The 15,370-nt window shown below is 40.1% G+C and overlaps 1 protein-coding gene across 9 annotated transcripts in view; it reads left to right on the plus strand.

The window, feature by feature from the left end:
* Positions 1-15,370, plus strand: part of LOC120779509 — a 99,650-nt gene that overhangs the window by 30,894 nt on the left and 53,386 nt on the right. The window lies entirely within an intron of this gene.

Genomic DNA, 15,370 nt, shown 5'->3' on the forward strand with positions numbered 1-15,370 from the left:
CCACTTTTCCAAAAAAACTGCGTCCAAATATGCCCCTCCCTAATGCGATCCTTTGTGCCAAATTTCACTTTAATATCTTTATTTATGGCTTAGTTATGACACTTTATAGGTTTTCGGTTTCCGCCATTTTGTGGGCGTGGCAGTGGGCCGATTTTGCCCATCTTCGAACTTAACCTTCTTATGGAGCCAAGGAATACGTGTACCAAGTTTCATCATGATATCTCAATTTTTACTCAAGTTACAGCTTGCACGGACGGACGGACGGACAGACGGACGGACAGACGGACGGACGGACAGACAGACATCCGGATTTCGACTCTACTCGTCACCCTGATCACTTTGGTATATATAACCCTATATCTGACTCTTTTAGTTTTAGGACTTACAAACAACCGTTATGTGAACAAAACTGTAATACTCTCCTTAGCAACATTGTTGCGAGAGTATAAAAATTAGTGAATTACGCGACGGCAACCTATTACTGCTAGTGAAAAATAAGCAAGTAGCAGAAAAGTTTATAAAAACGAAATGTCATTTCAACATTGGCGCTGTTAGCGCTAGCTATCATCAACATCTTAATTGTAACAAAGGCACCATATATGCACCATTTTTAAACGATGTGCCTGAAAGCGAAATAATAGAAGGTCTGAGTTCTTACGAAGTTTCCGCGGCTTATAAGTTCACTCGCAAAGTTGAAGGTGTTATAAAGCCTACTGTAGTAATGCTAATATCATTCAACAGTTATTCCCTTCCAAACAAAATAAACATCGCATGGAGGATGACCTCTGTGCGACCGTACGTGCCTAATCCAATGCGCTGCAGGTCATGCCAAAAATTGGGTCATACGCAAAAACATTGTAAGGGTTCCCCAACATGCGAAATTTGCAATTTCCCTTCTGCACTTGAAAAGTGCAGTATGCACGAAGCCCTAAACAAGTATAGAGAAAATACTTCCCTCCCATCCCTCACTGCTAGCTTTGCACATGTGCTTCAACCTACAAAAGAGGTATCCTCTGTATTCAACACACCAACAAAAATTCAGATCTCAACAATTCCACAAAATCTAAAAATACTCATAGAATTGCCGACAATGACTTGCCTAGTACATCAAAACAAAACGCAGAGGTCACCTCTGCACCCAACTCATCAATAAACTCTTTAACTAAAAAAAATCACTCATCAAACGCCAACAACAAACATATTTCCATCAACAAGCCTGCATCGATCAGTTCAGACTACAACAACGTCTCACATTCAGCTAAAAATATCAGCGACAACTGTACCCAACAAGCCTCTTTCTTAAATCCCAAACTTTTCAGTCCAACAACAGCCTCCCTCATTTCTAACTTAAACAACTCCTTAAACTCGCTTAATAAATATACTGACTTCAACAAAACTACTACCAACACTACCGTGCAGTCTAATCCACCTAATCACGAAAATCTCTTTCCAACAACAAGCAATGCCAACGATAATAAATACTCTACTCAACATACTGAACAAATAGAAATTGACTCTGAATAAATACGCTTAGCCTTTACTCTCTTTTGAACTAGTACTCAATTGGTGACACTCAGCTTCAACTGACTGCTCATACGAGTTGATATTCTAGCTCTCTTCTGTTTCCCTTTTTCTTTTTTTCCTACATAGATCTTATGATTCCATTATTGCAATGAAATTTTAACGGCTACACTAATAATTACAATGAGCTTCAATTACTAATACTAGATCATGCCCCAGCTATTATACTCTTAAATGAAACTCACATCTCTTTCAACTTGTCGGCTTTTACTCCTAAGCAGTAGATTGGCATTTTTCACAATCTTCCACATATTAGCACAGGTAAAAGAGGTATTGCGATTCTCATAAGAAGAGATATTCCACACAAAATTAATGCCATTCAATCCAACTTGCTGGCTATGTCGATCGAAATTATCTTAGTTAAAAAAATCACCATTATCTGCACCTATATTGCACCAGATGAACTTTTTACCAGTACAGACATCCTGCAATTAATCAACCAAGCTTCTACTTCTTTAATTTTCGCTGGTGATTTTAATGCATGGAGTCCATTATGGGGCTCTCCAACAGCCAACAACGGCGGGAAATGCATTGAAGACGCTTTACTTTCCTCTAACTTAATATGTTTGAATAACGGATCCGCGACACACTTTTCTACTCACTCCACTTTTTCCCATGTAGATCTTACAATGTGCACCGACACACTTGCCACAGGGTGCGAATGGAGCATACTCGATCACCTGCATGGAAGCGATCACTTCCCCATTGTACTAAAATTGCACCTAGGTTCAACAACTAAAAACCACAAAATAAATAAGGTATTCAAAACTGATTACGCTGATTGGGAGAAGTTTCAGACACATTGCGAGATAAATGGCAATAATACCCCAATATCTGACAATCCTAACCAAGAAAGTGCGAGGTTAACAAAAATTATCCGTTCAGCAGCTGAATGTTAGCATTCCTCATACAGAAGCCAACAGCAAGTTCAAAGAATGTTCCTTGGTGGAATAAAGAAATCGCTGAATTGCGGGCAAAAAAACAGACAGCTTGGTATGAATACAAACGCGCTCGATCACTAGTCAACTTAATATCTTTCAGGAAAGCCAATGCTCTTTTCCGTCGTTCCGCGAAACAGGCCAAGCGTAAATGTTTTCAGGATTTCACAAACAAAATAAATCCTTCGGATAGTCCTAAGTTAATATGGAACGCTTTAAAACAATTTTCTGGAGTGCCTAGAAATCTAACCATTCAATGCGTAAAGGGGCCAACAGGTTTGGTAACCAATCCATCCGTTATTTGCAAACCTCTATTCTGAAACAAGCTCAGATATTTCATTCAGCACACAGTTTCAAACCTCTAAAACCACCACACTGTCCGACACTTCCTACTCTGTCTCCCCTCTTTCTTTTTCTGCTAAACAAATAGAAACCAGCATTTCACTGTCTGAATTCAAGTTCGTTGCATCTACCGTTAAGGGTAAGTCCCCGGGGCAAGATAAAATTTCTTATCCAATTATCAGACATATGCCAAAAAGTCTCAAGCTACGATTGGTAAAGCTTTATAACAAAATTTTCAATACTGGTGTCTACCCCCAATTTTGGAAAACGTCCTGTGTTATACCAATACTTAAACCACACAAATCCTCCGATGCACTTGCTAACTATAGGCCGATTTCCCTCCTTCCATGTATGGGCAAAATTTTGGAAAAGATCGTGGCTAACCGCTTGATGTAGTATGCTCAGCGAAACAAGTTCATATCACCCAATCAAGTCGCCTACAAAAAAGGTCAAGGCACGTTAGATGCTTTAATCCAACTAGACTACTTCATTACTAACGCTTTGTCCAGCAAAAACCACGTGTCCACGTGTCGACAAAATTGGAGCCCATATTATTATTCGACAACTTAGAAAATGGAAAATAGGCCAGAACATGATACGTTTTATTACTAACTTTCACACAAACAGAAAACTCAAAGTCAACGTAAATGGTTTTCTTTCTTCAACACTCCCGCTTTCTAATGGTATGCCGCAAGGCTCACCTCTTTCAGCCCTTCTTTTTATCATTGTAAAAAAAATCGTGCATGTCTGCAATAACGTCTCCTTCCAATCGCAATCCCATAATAGAAGTTATCAGGGACGCGGTCATTGGTGCCCCTCAGAAAATCCAAGTAATGTGGATCCCTCGCCATGCTTGTATTACAGGCAACCACTTTGCAGACCTCGCTGCGAAAAATGTAGCCAGGACTCCTGCCTTAACATACTACGTCCCATCCAAGCAAGACATTCTTAACCTTATTAAGCACAAAAGGCATCAAAAAAACGCAAGCGAAGGGAAAACATTTAAACATCACTACGCGGTCATAAACCCAGCCAGAAATCGTACAATCTACTCGTCAGCAGTTCCAACTAGCGCAATGAAAACATATGCTCGATTAAGGATTGGACACACTATCATAACACACGCCCACTTACTATCGGGTAAAAGCCCATCCATTTGTCCCCTTTGCGAGGACACCGCTACTATCAAACACTTACTCACACTCTGTCCGATGCTTCACCCAACAGCCCACAACTCTGGCAACATTGATCTCATAAAACTACTAAGTGAACCTTCAGAAAAAAACGTGATGATTGTATATAGATTCTTAAAAACCAACGATTTGTTAAAATATATTTAAGTAAATTACATCTTTACTAACCCTTAGCAATTAGAATTTTTCACCTAGCTATAATTACAAGACGGCTGAAGGCCTCGTAGCCAGTGCTGCGTTTATGTATTTATATAATAAAACTCTTTTTGTTATATGAATTATTATAAATAAATAAATAAATAAATAAGATCTACAGACGTTTCATATAATAGTATATACCGAATATGGGAGAGTAGGTGCTAGATATGGGATAATAAAAAAAATCTAGTCATGGTCAAGAGAAAGACACTAACTGCTTTGAAAATTAAAAAATTACGTTTTTAATGCAACCTTGTCGAATCAGCAAATTACACTCTAAATTGGAAGATCTGAGACAGTCGGTCGAAATTTATTTAAAAATATTGTAAATGACACAAAGTAATAAAAAACTAAGATTGTGATATAAAGCCCGAACTCAAAGATTTGTGGGGTATAGTAAATTCTAAGAATTCTCGAATTGAACGCAATTTGCGGTTTCCGAGCTAAAGGAACGAATATAAACCTGTTGGATTGGAACTGAAAATTAGTTGAAACAATGCTTAATAGAATTCTCACACTTACTACATCCAAATGAAGTGTATTTAATTATTATACTACTGGCTATTCCCTCAAAATTACATTTCTACGCTTATTTCTTACAAAAATTCATTTGCATTTAATCAACGGTCTAATTATTTTTAAGTTATTTTCTATAATAAATCATTCATATTAATAAGTTTTGATGAATGAATGAAAAATTATTTCAAAAATGATTTCTTACACATTACAACAGAAATGCAAGTGACTTCAATCAAATGTCTATGACTGTAAATTTGCATTTGTTGACAGTATATAAGATGCAAGCCCTATCGGTTATGATGTAATATTCCTCTTCTTCTTTATTGGCGAAGACACCACTTATGCGATTTTAAGCAAGTTTACAACAACGCACCTTGTCATTCTTCCTTTTCGCTGTTTGGTGCAAATTGGAACTTCTCAGTATAGCCAGGTCCTTCTCCAACTGTTCTTTTCAAAGTAGTGGAGGTTTTCCTAGGTCTAACCTAGCCAACGTGGCCGCTTTTAATTCGCTGAACTATGTCAATGTTGTCGAATATCTCATACAGCTCATCGTGCCATCAAATGCGGCAATCGATCATCATCAGATGTTGCCTTCTGCAATGCTTCTGCGCCTTACAAATAGCAGAACGGGGACTATGAATGACTTCTTGAATTTGGTCCCTGCTCGTAGAAAGAGGACTTTATTTCTCAATTGCATACTCAATCCGAAGTAGCAAATGTTGGCAAAAATAATTCTAAGTTGGAATTCAAGCTTCTGTATCCAACTTAGAGAAAGCCGAACTAATGACGCGGTTGTTATCGCCAATGATATCAATCGTTTTTCGGGCATAACATATTCAGCCTAGTGGCATAAAGGCAGCTCCTTTTCGCACTGCCAAATCAACTTTGAAATCGACGAAGAGGTGTTTGGCGCATGCTCAATATATGGTCAGTTGTTGATTTCCCAGACCTAAAGTCACACTGCGATGTTGAGGAAACTTTTCTCTCGGTAGTAGGCGCAGATTGTGGGGCCATCCTTTTCGATTATTATCTCTTTCTTTTTCTGTCTGCAAATGCGTCTCGCTTCCATCTTCAACTCTCGGTATCTATCCCACCCCACACGTGTTGTGGTCGATCGTAACGTTGCGAGGTAGGCAGTCTGTTTTCTCTCCATTGCGACACGGCACTCCTCATTGTACCAGCGCTCAGAGGTGATCTAGTAACCGCTGGTTTTAAGTTAGGCGAAATTATCTACGACTTCGAAGTTATGACTGTCAACAGTGACGTGGTCCATGTCGTAAGTGCGATGACTTTTTGTTTAGTGACAGGATATATTTCGTCTTGCCTCGTTCACTTTCAGACCCATTTGCTTCGTTTCTTTGTTCAATCTGGAGAAGCAGAACTAACGGCGCGGTTATTGAGGTCAATGGTATCGATGTAATCAGCGTACGCAAGCAGTTTCACACTCTTGTATCTTCGCTATTTCATTTTTGCGGTGATACCAAATGCGGCATAAAGGCTGCTCTTTTTGGTGCTGTCTAAAGCTTTATTTGCTACGCTGGAATAATATTGGGCTATCTGCTTTGAAGAGGCTAGCTGAGTTTAGAATACGGAAGGAAAGAAAAATCGAAAGCTTTTCGGAGAATATCCCTGCTCTACACCGCAGCCCATTTTGGACCCGTCGGTAAATATTGAGTCAGTAATGTCCTCCACTACTTTCTTCTCTATTATCGTCTAGAGAGTATTCGCACTTGGAAGTCCCTGTTAAAGTCTTTCTTTGAGAGGATTTAGTCTGATTTATTTGCATTAGTTTTGTGGTGGTTCAGTATTTCGCTATGTCTATAACTCTTCCTAATCCAACAACAAATCTCCTTAATTCTTATAGCAGAAAGTTTTTCCACTTTTCTTATAAAAATGTCTATGTGCAGTTGGTGCAGGAGCATATTTAGCGTATCATTCGGATATGACTTAAACACACCGGTAACCGCTGCTCAGACTGCGATGTGAATTCCATAAAAGTTTCGGATGTTATATGGTTTCTTTAATGCTGGCCACCAAACCATATGTACGGCTTAGTCTAATGATTGTCGTATACATCCGAGTGACTACATTGGAGTGTTTCTTAAATATTTTGCTGAGTGGAACAGAGAAATTGTAGTTTCACCGACTCAGGAAAGTTAAAATTGAGGTAGTTCAGTTTTACTTGTGAATGGTATCAGTTCCGTCCCAATAGTGAACGCCCAACCTCACTGATAGAACCAGGAAACAGCCCATTAACACTATATAATCTGCATTAGCTACTGCTTTCACTTCTCCTCCATGGAATTGGAATAGTATATAGTGTCTCTTCCCATAGAAGCGGGAAAGATCACGTCCTTGAGGAGTTCCTCTGCTTACATAGCTTCTTCGTATGTATCACTGAACCGCGATAAGCTACCCTGATTTAAGAAGGTTATCAGACTATATATAGTACTTATCGAGCTCTGGAGATTTATCTATACGCATTTTATGTGTTTGGTCATCTATTCTTAGATGACGACTTCTTTTAGCAGCTGACTGTGGTCGGCGATCTCTTCCGTCTCATCTTCATAGCTTAGATTTGTCTGCAGGTTTGTCGCCTTGCAATGCATACATACGTCCTAGGCTGGCGTAAACCAAAGGCAATTTTGTTGGTAGACTTCGATAGAGTCTGTATTGACTTTCCGGAGGTAGCCCCTGGGGTGGGTCTGCTTCCTTAATTTGGCTTCTCCTTCTCAATTTGCTGCCGTCTTTACCAGGAACTAACCTGCTGTGCAGCTTTATATACCGGAGGAGTTTTTACCAGGCTCCTCTAGGGGTGCAACCAACTGCAAGCAGGAAGTATCTTTTGGATATCCTTAACGGGAAAGCTTCAGATTGATGGCTTCAAAGGGGTCGCTAATTTTAGCAACCCTACTCATACAAGTACAAGGAAGCCTGGTCCGCAAATATTATAACTCTGTAGCACTTAGTGGTTTCTCAAGAGTTAAACACGATCACTCCTAAAGTGCGTTAGGCACCTTATCTCTTCGACATCAACAAGAGCTGGTGGATGGGTTCAAATTACGCAGTAAGATTGATGCCGTTTATTACCTCCTCCACCCTCACCTAGGCATCCGAGAGGACTATTCGCGATCAACTATTCAATTACCGTCCGCTTTTCACTCAGCTATCAGTGCAGGTGAAGGTGCTCTTCGGAACAAGAGCTTAGAGTGAAGTTGGTGCGGGTATCCTCACAGTTCTCACAGTAGGTGATAAGCGTAAACCGAGAGTTTTTTCATCCATATCCCTATACTAAGTGAATTATGAGGTACCCTTCCTAGCTCGTAGGAATAATGTGCGTTCCCATTTGGGATGCATCCATTACTATTATTTGAACCATTTCGCCATCGGAGATAGAAGTTCCCCCCACCGTGTTTTCTGCTCGACTCACAGTCCTGCTCTTTGAGAGCACACAGCAACAACTCGAGATTAGTTGGACTGAATTTCCAGCTACTTACGTACAGCTGAAAACGAAACCGTTGGTAGGCAAAACAGCAGGTGCGATGAGAAGAGCCATGTCCCATTGGAGAGAAAACAGACTGCTTACCTCGCAACGTTACAACCGACCATAACACGTGCGCGATGGGATATATACCTAGGGTTGAAGAGGGAAGGGAGAGCTTGACGAGGTTGACAGAAGTAATGCTTGGAAATTCTTCGGAAAGATGCAACAACTAAAGGAAAGTTTCACGACCAGAGTATACTCTTGTTGAACCCCCAGTGAAGTGAACAAGCGACTGATGCCCAGACCATAGTGAAATTAAAGTGTTCCCTCCATTCTCCATCCACTGAGTGACATGAAAACGAAACATCTGGAAAGGGTAAAGCCATGACCATGAAAAAGATCGAATAACAATCACCCGTCTGAGGAACAACAAATCGGTGGGGTCGCATATACGCCCTTTTCGAGCAAAGTTTGTAAAAGACTGATTGGACTTTACCAGTGTGGCTTCAGGCCTGGAAAATAAACAACTGACCTGATAGCCACCATGCGCCAAGTCCTGAAAAAGACCGTGTAAAGAGGATCTATACAGCACGAAAAGGAGCTGCCTTTATGTAGCTATGTCTGAGTTTCGTACTCCCGAAAAACTAATACGGATGAGTAAACTGACGTGGAGTTCACGTTCGTTCACGCAAGTGAGGAAAGTTCTCTGATCGCCATTCACTTGAGAGTGGCCAGAAACGATTATTTTACATACGGCTCAAGCAGCTCAAGACTTCCGGTTTTAGTCCAAGTATCCTGTGGGTCGCATTCGTTCGAAGGCGAGCAAAACTGAGAAGGCGAAATATCCCCTACACAAGTTTGTGCGCTGGGTTTAGGACCCGGCACGTAAAAAACGCCCCTCATAAAAGTTACCAACTGCCTCGGATGAGAGACCCCCCTTTTGATGACGACCACAGCAAACGAAAAAAGGATTATGATTTGCTGGTTGATGTTCTTGTTAGAGCGAAGGATGGAAGGGACAAGGACTGAGACGAGTAGGTCCTTGTGGCGTTTACTACAGTGGCCATATAAAGCAGCGCAAGTTGGTTGCGGGATCCGTGGTGGGGGAGACACTCCGTCGCCGAGTACTATCATATGAGCGCTTGGAGCGCACCTATCAGAGCTGCCCCCTTCACGATATCAAAATCGTGCTTGGCGACTTTAACGTGAGGGTGGGGAAAGAAGGTAAATTCAGCCTCCACGACGAAACATCCCTAAATGGGTTGAGGCTGATTGACTTCGCCGGGGCCCGAAATATGGTTATCTGTAGTACTAGATTCCAGCATAAGAAGATTCATCAAGCTACCTGGCTGTCTCCGGATCGAAAAACTACCAACCAGATCCATCATATTGTGATAGACGGAAGACACGTCTCCAGTGTCTTAGATGTGCGTGCGCTCCGAGGTCCTAACATCGACTCGGACAACTATCTTGTTGAAGCCAAGATTCGCACCCGCCTCTGTGCAGCAAAAAACGCACGTCAACAAACACGAGGAAGGTTCGACGTCGAAAAGCTGCAATCACAACAGACTGCCGAACGATTTTCTACTCGGCTTGCACTCCTGCTCTCTGAGAGCACTCATCAACAACTCGGTATAAGGGAAGTGTGGGACGGCATTTCAAACTCCTTACGTACAGCTGCAACCGAAACCATTGGTTTTCGGAAAGTGCAAAAGAACAGCTGGTACGACGAGGAGTGCCGTGTTGCAGCGGAGAGAAAACAGGCTGCCTACCTCGCAACGTTACGATCAACCACAACACGTGCGAGATGGGATAGATACCGAGAGTTGAAGAGGGAAGCGAGACGCATTTACAGACAGAAAAAGAAAGAGGCCGAAATGCGTGAGTATGAAGACCTTGATAAGCTGGCCGACAGTAGTAATAATCGAAAATTCTACGAAAAAATGCGGCGGGTAACAGAAGGTTTCAAGACCGGAGTATACTCTTGTAGAACCCCCAAAGGTGATCTAGTCACCGATGCCCAGAGCATACTTAAATTATGGAGGGAACACTTCTCCAGCCTGCTAAATGGCAGCGAATGGACAACGCCAGGGAAGGCGAACCCGATTCCCCAATCGACCACGATGGAGCCGACGTTCCATTGCCCGACCATGAAGAAGTTCGAATAGCAATTACCCGCCTGAAGAACAACAAAGCGGAGGGGGCCGATGTATTGCCGGCCGAGCTGTTCAAACACGGCGGCAAAGAACTGATAAGGAGCATGCATCAGCTTCTTTGTAAAATATGGTCGGACGAAAGCATGCCCAACGATTGGTATTTAAGCGTGCTCTGCATCCCCTACAAAAAGGGAGACCCCACAGTCAGCGCCAACTACAATAGGATAAGCTCCTCAACATCGCATATAAGGTTCTATCGAGCGTATTGTGTGAAAGATTAAAGCCCACCTTCAACAATCTGATTGGACCTTATCAGTGCGGCTTTAGACCTGGAAAATCAACAACCGACCAGATTTTCATTATGCGCCAAATCTTGATTCGATTCAAAATCGATTTCAAAGCTGCTTTCGATGTCTGAATTTGGTATCCCCGCAAAACTAATACGTCTGTGTAAACTGACGTTGAGCAACACCAAAAGCTACATCAGGATCGGGAAGGACCTCTCCGAGCCGTTCAATACCAAACGATGTTTCAGACAAGGCGACTCCCTATCGTGCGATTTCTTCAATCTGCTGCTGGAGAAAATTATTCGAGCTGCAGAACTTAATCGAGCAGGTACAATCTTTTATAAGAGTGTACAGCTGCTGGCGTATGCCGATGAAATTGATATCATAGGCCTTAACACCCGCGCCGTTAGTTCTGCTTTCTCCAGACTGGACAAGCAGGCAAGGCAAATGGGTCTGGCAGTGAAAGAGGGCAAGACGAAATATCTCCTGTCATCAGACAAACAGTTGTCGCACTCGAGACTTGGAACTCACGTCACTGTTGACATTCATAATTCCCGTCCTGCTATATGGTGCAGAGGCTTGGACGATGACAACAACTGATGAGTTGACGTTGCGAGTTTTCGAGAGAAAAGTTCTGCAACAGATTTATGGTCCTTGGCGCATTGGCCACGGTGAATATCGTATTCGATGGAACGATGAGCTGTACGAGATATCCGACGACATTGACATAGTTCAGCGAATTATAAGACAGCGGCAACGCTGTGTAGGTCATGTTGCCCGAATGTACGAAAACGCTCCAGCTCTGAAAGTATTCGACGCTGTACCCGCCGTGGGAAGCAGAGGAAGAGGAAGACCCCACTCCGTTGGAAGGACCAAGTGGAGAAGGACCTGGATTCGCTTGGAATATCCAATTGGCGCCACGTAGCGAAAAGAAGAAACGACTGGCCCGCTGTTGTTAACTCGGCTATAATCGCGGTGTCTACGCCAATTAAAGAAGAATACCAGGTTGTTCAATAAGTTTTGTCATTCGATAAGAGAGTGCGTTGCTACTAGCCCAAATTTTTTTGTTTTGTTGGTACACTCTTCATATGAACGTATCTGAATTTTCATTTCAATCTGTCAAACTGTCTGGAAAAAATTGAATATCGTGCAGTGATAAAATTCTTATTTTTGGAAGGTGTGTGCTGAATTTAAACTTGGTCATACCAACCTTGAAGACGATCCACGTGAAGGACGTCCGAAAAGCGCATCAACACCAGAAATCATAGCCATAGTAGAGGCTCTGCACAGCTCATTAAGCAGTGTGAGCCATATTTTGAGTGAAAGTTTTGGCTTTAGGAAACAGTGTGCACAATGGGTGTCGCATTCGGTAACAATGGAACAAAAACACATTCGAATGCGACTTTCTCAGCAACATTGGGAGCGTTCTAAAAAGGATAAAGTGGATTTTGTGCGTCGATTCGTCACCATAAAAAGATGAGATTTGGGTCTATTACCATGATCCTGAATCAAAACAAGATGCTAAAGAGTGGTGTGAACCTGGTTGTTTGGCTTCGAAACGAGCTCGTGTCTGGAAATCGGCCAAGAAGGTTATGGCATCAGTGTTTTGGGATGCGATAGGAATTTTGTTTGTGGATTACATGCAAACTGTTAAAACAATTAATTCGGAATATTATTGCAACCTTTTGGAGGAAAAAATTCGTGGAAAAAGACCCGGTTTGCAGAAGAAGAAAATCTGTTTTCCTCAGAACATTGCACCTTGTCGCAAGAGCATTTTGACTATGGCAAAAATTCATGAATTAAAGTTCGAATTGTTGGAGCATCCACCTGAATCACCAGATTTGGCCCCCAGCGACTTTCCTTTGTTTCTAGAACTCAAAAAATTTATGCGTGGCAAGCGTTTATCATCAAATGAAGAGGTCAATACAACTGTTGAAGAGTATTTTGCAGACCTTCCGGATTCTCACTTCAGGGATGGGATCCACACATTGGAGGATCATTGGAGCAAGTGTACTAATGTTCAGGGAGAGTATACTGAATAATAAAGTATATTTTGAATCATAAAATTGAGATTTTCTTATCAGACGACAAAACTTATTGAACAAGCTGGTAAATGTGTTTTAAAATTATAGTCGGAGTCCTCCTGTCTGACAGTTGATTATGTGTTTGCTTTTCCTTCTTATGTTGCATTCGTTGCAGCATTCCTTGTAATCTAGAAACAGCTTACTTGGTGTTGTTTAAAAATTTATAAAGAGTTGTATTGACTATCAAGAAAAAAATAATAATGCAATAAGTGTTCTTCACATAAATTCCACCAGTTTACAACTCTTCATCATCTTACTCGATAAATAATAGAATGAACAACGAAAAGAGAATTAAACAACCACGATTAGCTCAGATATGAGTCTATTTATCAATCAATTCCCATCTCATAATTTTGCATTACAGGAAATATCCTCCAGTAAACAAAACAAGATACACCTTTCACAATCTTCCTGAAAGTAAAGAAGCTTAACAAGTAATTTCAAATATAAAATTAGTACCAAACCAACTTGTAGAGATATTAGACCAAACCAATTTTTTCGAAAGCTTGATGCCTGAATAAAAAAGTTATTTCTAAATTTTTCGAAGTTAGATTCGAAATTATTATGTTGTTGAAAAAACAATACCAACACCATACCACATTTTGAACAAGCCTATAGGGAAAATGCTATAAGCTAAACATGAGGAAAAATCCGGATGTAACCGGACAATTTATATTCTCATATTTTCCAAAGATGAAAGCCAGAAGCATATCTTCCGGTATTGGCAAAACATTAATTTAAGCAAGTTAGTTATAAACTGTATAAAATCAATAATAGGGACTCAATTTTGTATAATATGGGGAATATGAGGATTCGGAAATCAGTATATTGGGGTATGAGATTTAGACCAAGGTCTATTCAATTTCCTGCATATTCAGCGCTAAACAAGCTAAAGACATAAAGCCTGCAAAAATATAAGAAATTGTCGAAAATTTTATATATATGTATATTAGGGTGTGTCATTCTGAGTCAACCTTTTTTTTCAACTGAAAAACAGGCTAAAAACTTTCGAAAATGTGAAAAAGAAAGTCACTCAAAAGATGAGCTCTTAGTATTAATATTAAGAGGTGCCTGTTTCAAATTTTCTGTTTTCCACATAAATAACATGGAATAAAAATCATTTTTTTTGTGGTGGTTATTATACGGAGGTTATTATATGTGCACGCGATGGCTGGCAGTAGGGATGGTAAACTCGATTCCGATTCTACTTGATTTTTCGGAATCGATCTTCAGTAGTCGAAGTCGATTAAAAATCGATTCTTGAAATTCGAAAAATCGATTATTTTACGAGAAAACTCGATTCTCGAGTAGAATTGGAATCGAGTTTACCATCCCTACTGGCAGCCATCGCGTGCACATATAATAACCTCCGCACAATAACCACCACAAAAAAAATGATTATTTTCCATGTTATTTATATGGAAAACGGAAAATTTGAAACAGGCACCTCTTAATAATAATATTAAGAGCTCATCATCTCATATCTGAGCTGCTCTAATATCCCCAATCGACAGCTGATGCAGGGTTGCATTTTCTCATTCCTAATTTAAAATATTTTTAGAATTCTCAACAAACATTTCAAATTAAATTTTTTTTATTTTTCTTTATTAAAATGATAATAATATCTGAAATAAATATTAATATTATCTGATAATTTAAAATATATTATAAAACAAACATTTGTTTTCACATATTATATTGGATTGTGCAGGTCGCCTTAAACGCATAAAATACATACATATGTATGTATTTATTTCTGCTTATTATATTAGACTGCGCAGTCCAATTTCAAACAACACACACTTACTATATTTTCACATACTTACTTAACAATTTTTATTTGCTGCTTCTGATGATGTTGCTGGCACCTCTTAATAATAATATTAAGAGCTCATCTTTTGAGTGACTTTCTTTTTCACATTTTCAAAAGTTTTCAGCCTGTTTTTCAGTTGAAAAAAAAAGGTTGACTCAGAATGACACACCGTAATGTATATACATTTAAGCTTCTCTTAGTCAAATTAAATAAGAATTTAAATTACACAGGAAAGCGTTACATGAATTTACGATGGCCTCGTTGTTTTGCATGGCGCTACTACACATAAATTCATCGCTGAGTCTGAAATATTCGATTCTACAAGTACAATATCCATCTCGATTTTATCTGTAATTCGTGTATTATGTATAAGTTATGTCATATTAACTTGATTGATTGATGACTAAATTTAATATGTAGTATTGAGGTGATATCAAAAACGTCAACTAGAGGATCGTAATTCCTTATATTAGTGATACTAGGTCTAGTTCAAGGTGTAGACCCATTCTACTCTAACTCACCGCATTTTGACCAACCCGAACGGTTTAAATACAGATGGAAGGACGAAAATCTTTTTATTTCTTACCTCGGGGTAGAGAAAGGGACAGACTGATCGCATTGATTTTGACATTGCTAAGGTATACTTGAGAATATATTTTGAAGCAATTTTATGTATAGATAATACTCACTGATCGATATGTTCAGCATAAAGCTTGTTAGAGTAACGAAAATCATTATAATTAGCATTTGGGAGAACATACAACTAAAGTGCCAC

The sequence above is a fragment of the Bactrocera tryoni genome, unplaced genomic scaffold (assembly GCF_016617805.1).
Source record: "Bactrocera tryoni isolate S06 unplaced genomic scaffold, CSIRO_BtryS06_freeze2 scaffold_11, whole genome shotgun sequence".
Classification (NCBI taxonomy): domain Eukaryota; kingdom Metazoa; phylum Arthropoda; class Insecta; order Diptera; family Tephritidae; genus Bactrocera; species Bactrocera tryoni.